Consider the following 6,000-nt stretch of genomic DNA (forward strand, 5'->3'; position numbering starts at 1 on the left):
GTATCAAAAAATAAGATAGTGGGCAAAGGATTTAAATAGACATTTCTCCACAGAAGATATGCAAATGGCCAGTAAGCACTAGAAAAATGTTCAGTATCATTTGTCATCAGAGAAATGCATCTCAAAACCACATGGGATGTCACTTCTCACCAATTAGGAGAGTGAAAAGGTTCAGGACATACCATCTCCCAAATATGTCACTTTTGAAAATTGAATATTTTGAGCTACAGGCACTTGGGAAGCAGCAGATGCAGGAAGGGCTCTCCGCCTGCCCCTTTCTACCCAAAAGCAGGTCACGAAATTTCCCACTAGAAGTGTACCCTATCTGCACCAGGGAGAGGAGAACATTCTCATTGCTAGACTGGGGCGTCCAGCCCTTTGCCTTGTCCCATCCCCACAAATGTGTCATTCTTTGTGTAACAGGGTACATAAGCTTTAAGGCCGGGTCCTTTGGGTCTTCATTTTTCTTCTGAAGGTGCCCATGTACATGTAAAAGTACTGGGTGAACTTGTATGTTTTTCCAATTCATCTATTTTATATCAGTTTCATTCTTAGGCATAGACCCAGAGCCTAAAAGGGTAGGAAGAAGTTTTTCCTCCCTTACAATGACTGTAATCAAAAAGACACGGGCTGGAATGGTGGCATATATCTGTAATCCCAGTTACTAAGAGGCTGAGGTAGGAGAATCACAAGTCTGAGGCCAGTCTGGGCTATTTAGTGATACCCTGTCTCAAAATTAAAAAAAAGAAATTAAAAGACTGGATGTGTAGCTTAGTGGTAGATTACTTGCCTACTGTGTGTGAGCCCCTGGGTTCCATCCCCAACCTGGAAAAAAAGAAGACACACAATAACAAGTGTTGTTGAAGATGTGGAGAAATTGGAATCCTCATATATTGCTGGTGAAAAATGTAATATGGCAAAGTCACTGTAGAAAACAGTTTGGCATTTTCTCAAAATGTTAAACATAGAGTTATCATATGACTCAAAAATTCCACTCCTGGATATATAACTCTAAATTGGAAAACATGTCTACATAAAAGTTTGTATATAAATATTCACACGAATATAAGACATAATATAAAGAGCACATATGTTCATCAACTTATTAATGGACAAATACAAATGTTTTATCCATATAAAAGAATAGTATCCAGCCATAAAAAAGGAATAAAGTACTGATTCATGCCACCATACAGATGAATCTTGCAAACTGTGCTAGGGAAAATAAATCAGAAACAAAAGGCCACATAGTCTATTTCTTTTGTATGAAATGTCCAGAATAGTCAAATCCACAAGAGATTGAAAATAGATGACAGTGGGAAGTGACTAATTAATGGATGCAGATTTTCTTTTTTAGGGAAATGAAGATGTTTTAATCTTAGATAGTAGTGATGATAGCTCAACCTTGTGAATAAGTAAAAAAAAAATGGCAGGTAAGCACTAGAAAAATGTTCAGTATCATTTGTCAATCAGAGAAATGCACATTTTTGTACATTTTTAAAGTGTAGATTTATGATATGAGAGTTGTATCTTGACTTAAAAAAATAAGATAGATTAATAAATGGATAGAGGGGTGGTTGGTAAACATATGATAAAACAATTACAGCAAAATGCTCATTATAGAATTGAGGTGGTGGTTACATGAGTGCCTATTGTACAATTCTTTCCATTTTTCCATATGTTTGCAATTTTTATAATAAACTGATGAAAAAATAGCCAGTGATACAAATTTTAAGATTATTCTATTAACATATATAAAAGAACTTGCTTTAAAATAAAAAGCAAAAGAGAATAAGTAGATGATAGATAAATGCCACATACCTTTGAATCAGCAAGTGGGCTTCATTCAGTCTCTGGCAGTTGGGTTCCCAGAGGCGCCATCGTGAGGGAAGTACCTGGAGAATCAGGTGGGCTTTTTATTATGACCTGGCCTCAGAGGTCACATTGTGTCATTCTGTGGTACTGTGTTGATTAAAGCAGTATAAGCCTGAATAATATCCAATAGGAAGGGACATAGACCCCTCCAACTTTGTTGTTGTTGTTTCTACTGGTGATTGAGCCCAACCCAAGGGCCCTTTACCACTGATACATCCCCAGAACCTCGACCCCTCCTTTATTTTGAGATGGTCTTACTAAGTTACTTAAGCTCTTGCTAAATTGCTAAGGCTGGTCTCAAATTGGTGATCCTCCTGCTTCAGCCTCCCAAGTTGCTAAGATTACAGGTGTGTACCATCAGGCCTGGCAGGTCCCTACCCTTCTATAGAAGAACCAAAAATTATAGAACACTTGTTGGTTGAAAACAAATATTATTACATTTAGAAAACCAAGTCTGCCACAGCTACGTCAATTACTCAGCCTCAGTAATTATCCGCTCATCAATTACTCAGCCTCAGTAATTATCTGCTCATCAATCTTGTTTCATTTATCCCTGTCTACCTTCATTCTTCCTCTTAGATTATTTTGAATGAAATTCTAAACATCATATCAGTTTACCTATAAACCCTCCAGCAGGTATGTCTAAAAAAAATAAGGATCCTTGAAGAATAGTCGTAATGCCAATATCAACCCTTAAAAACATTAACACTAATTTGTTTAATACATTCAATATCCCATCCATGTTTCCCTGATTGCCTTGTAAATGTTTTTTAATAAAGTTTATTTGTTGGTTCTTTAATATGAGTTTTTCTTCAGAAATAAATGCACATTTGACTTGCTTAAATCTGAAGAGCATCAGACTGAAGACACAGACTTATCTCAGACAGACAAATCTGATCTCAGATAGGCTTACCCTTTTTCGAACTTTACACAATATATGCATGTACTGAAGTATCACATTCTACCCCACAAATACATAACTGTTTATGTATTGTTATAGTTTAGCTATGAAAAGTCCTCCAAAGGCCCATGTGTTCAAGGCTTGATTGACAGTCCATGCTGTTGAGGTGGTGGAAATTTTAAGAGGTGTAACATTTTAGAAGAAGATTGTGGGAGCTGATCTCTTCCACTTTCTTTTTCACACCAGGCCATGAAGTGAACAGGCCTCTACCCTTATGTGCTCCCACCATGAGGCACTGTGCCATCGCAGGCCCAAAGCAACAGAACAAATCAGTCATGGATTTAATCCTCCAAAATCGTGAGCCAAAATAAGTCTTTCCTCTTTTTAAGTTGATTTGTCTCAGATGTTTATTACAGCTACAGAACGCTGTCTAATGTATGTCAATTTCAGGAAAAAAACTGTCTGTATCCATACACCTAATGATATCCCACCCAGTTGCAAATGAAGTAAGCAAATTATGTTTCTTATCAATGATATTTTCCATTTTCTATTAATTTTACGAAATGCTGACAAAGTTTAGTACAAAACTCAAATAATTGTCCAATGATGCCAATCTTAGTTTGTTTTATAATGCTATGAGAGATTATATTAAATTAAATTACCTGTCAATAGGTAATTTATATTGAAAAGAAATTTATTTCTCACAGTTCTGCAGGCAAGGATTGAGGGGACAGCATGTAGAGAAGGCCTTGTTATTGTGTCTTCCCATGGTGGGAGGCAGAAGGAGAGGGCAAGAGAGAAAGCAAGAGAAGGTTGAACTTATCCTTTTACAAGGAATCCATTCCCATGATATTGAACACTCCATCAATAATGATGTTAATCACCTAGTTGTACCGTTAACAAAAGCAATGAAATTTCAACATATGCTTTTTGGGGTATGTAGTCAAACCACAGCAATGACTGAACCAACTATTCAATAAATGTCGGAGAAGCAATTACAAACCCAGCTTGTTGACTGCTCTCGCATGCACTTTGGCAAAAATCTGGGTGTAAACAACAGCTATTACAAGGCCTCAGTCACCAGTACTAAGTCAGAAGGGACTGTTTATACACAGGCAGCCCCCATTATTAACTCCTCATTTGGAGTCAACAAAGAAGTAGATAATTTTTGCCCACCTTCAGGACACTTTCTTCCCTTCCTTTTTTGTAATTCTGGGAATTGAACACAGGACCTCACACATGCGAGGCATGCATATACCACTCAGTCCCAGCCAAAGCACTTATTTCTTGAAAGAGCCCAAACCTGACTGTATTAGTTAGCTTCCTGATGCTATAACAACATACCTGTGATAAACAACTTGAAAGGAGGAAAGATTTATTTTGGCCCAAGCTTTCAGAGGTTTCAGTCCATGGCCCTTGGTCCTGTTGCTTTGGGCCCATAGCAAGGCAGAATGCCATGGTGGGAAGCAGCAAATTGCTTACCTAATGGTGACCAGGAAGCAAAGAGAGAGATAGGGTGAGAGAAAGGACGGGCCTGGGTCCAAACACACCCTTCAATGTCATGTCCTAGTGGCCCAACTTCCTTCACTTAGACCCCACCTCCAGAAGTTTCCACCACCTCAATAGTACCGCCACCTCAATAGCACCTGGGGACTCAGCCTTCCACACAGGAGCCTTAAGAAGAATATTCCAGATCCAAACCATAACACTGACAATTGGCCACAAATCAAGAACACTCTAGACTGAGTCTAGCCTACATATAATATTAGGATAGGCTACATGACAAAGTTCCCTGAAGAAGCAGCAGCTGTATTAAAATCCTACAGACTGCCCAGCATGGTGGCACATGCCTGTAATCCCAACAGCATGAGAGGCTGAGCGAGGCAGGAGGATGGGGAGTTCAAAGCCAGCCTCAGCAAAAGTGAGGTGCTAAACAACTCAGTGAGAACCTGTCTCTAAACAAAATAGGGCTGGGGATGTGGCTCAGTGGTCAAGTGCCCCTGAATTCAATCCCCAGCACCTCCCTCCCCCCAAAAAAAATTTCCTACAGACTACAGACTGCTGGGCCGTGCCTGACTAGAACACTGCAATTGTAGAGAGACAGAATATTACATGTCTAGAGCCAAGTTTATCTTGGCCTATCTTTTTTATCTGGCCTAACATTCTATCTAACTAAAAGATAAGTTTCTTAGAAGGTAGCACGCAGCTTAGCAGACCTCTAGGCTGCATCGACCCTAAAGCTAAGAACATCTGAAGCCTACAGAAGGGATGTACCTTGCTGTAGCTGCTCCCACCAATGTCACTGGCAAATGTATTGCTTTATGATTTTTCTCTCTGCTGTGACTATAAGAGTTCATGTAATTTTTTCAAGGGTAAAACATATTCAGGGTAACTTAAATCCATGTTCCTGGGCAAGGTCACTCATATTGGGCTCATAATAAACTATTTTCTTCTGGTGGTGCTGGGGATTGAACTCAGAGCCTTGTGCATTTTAGGCAAGCACTCTACCAACTGAGTTATATCCCCAGCCCAAAACTATTTTCTTGTTTCCTTATTTTACCAGAACAGATACTTTCTCCCATCCCACCACTTCCTTATTTCCAAAGCATTTGCTGGACTTCTTCATTCTCTGCCCCATGTTTGGACTATTTTAACTGTTTGTGTTTATATTGTTTATACTGTTTACAGTTTACTGTTTATTGCTGAAGGTAACAATAATTAATGTACTACTTTACTTTATTATACTTTTGGAATGAGTATAATTAGTTGGGTCTCCAAGGGCCTTTATCATTTCAGAGACATATGACCAAATTTAGGCAACCAGCTTTTCTCAGAAGCCTTTTGAGTAACCTCCCAACTCCATAAATTATCTACCTGGTTATCATGTGTGGCCACTGGAGCACATTTTTTCTTATGATTCTAAGAACAATTCCTGCTTTTCCTGACATCTTCTGGTTCACAGTGCCAGTGCCCAGCTGGCTACAGATACAGAAATACATATCTCATATTGCATAGTATGGTATACCTATTTATAGTGATACTCATACATTATATATACATATATATACTCATACATATACACATATTACAAACTAGAAATTCTGTCTGTATCTATAGAAAAATGCACATCCATGTACTATAAATAGTCATCAACCCCAAAGAGGAAACATTTACAGTTTATCTCTTTTTTTTTTTTTTTTTTTTTTTTTTTTTTTTTTTTTTTT

The 6,000-nt window shown here is 38.3% G+C and overlaps 1 long non-coding RNA gene across 1 annotated transcript in view; it reads right to left on the minus strand.

Moving 5' to 3' along the window:
* Nucleotides 1-1,190: 1,190 nt before the first annotated feature.
* Nucleotides 1,191-6,000, minus strand: part of LOC125611059 — a 5,309-nt gene continuing 499 nt past the window's right edge. Inside the window, exons 2-3 of the long non-coding RNA XR_007341166.1 lie at nt 4,121-4,258; nt 1,191-1,895 (exon numbers count right to left, since the gene is read on the minus strand). This is a non-coding gene — a long non-coding RNA (uncharacterized LOC125611059). The remainder of the gene's footprint in view (nt 1,896-4,120; nt 4,259-6,000) is intronic.

The sequence above is a fragment of the Marmota marmota genome, unplaced genomic scaffold (genome assembly GCF_001458135.2).
Source record: "Marmota marmota marmota unplaced genomic scaffold, marMar, whole genome shotgun sequence".
Taxonomy (NCBI): Eukaryota; Metazoa; Chordata; class Mammalia; order Rodentia; family Sciuridae; genus Marmota; species Marmota marmota.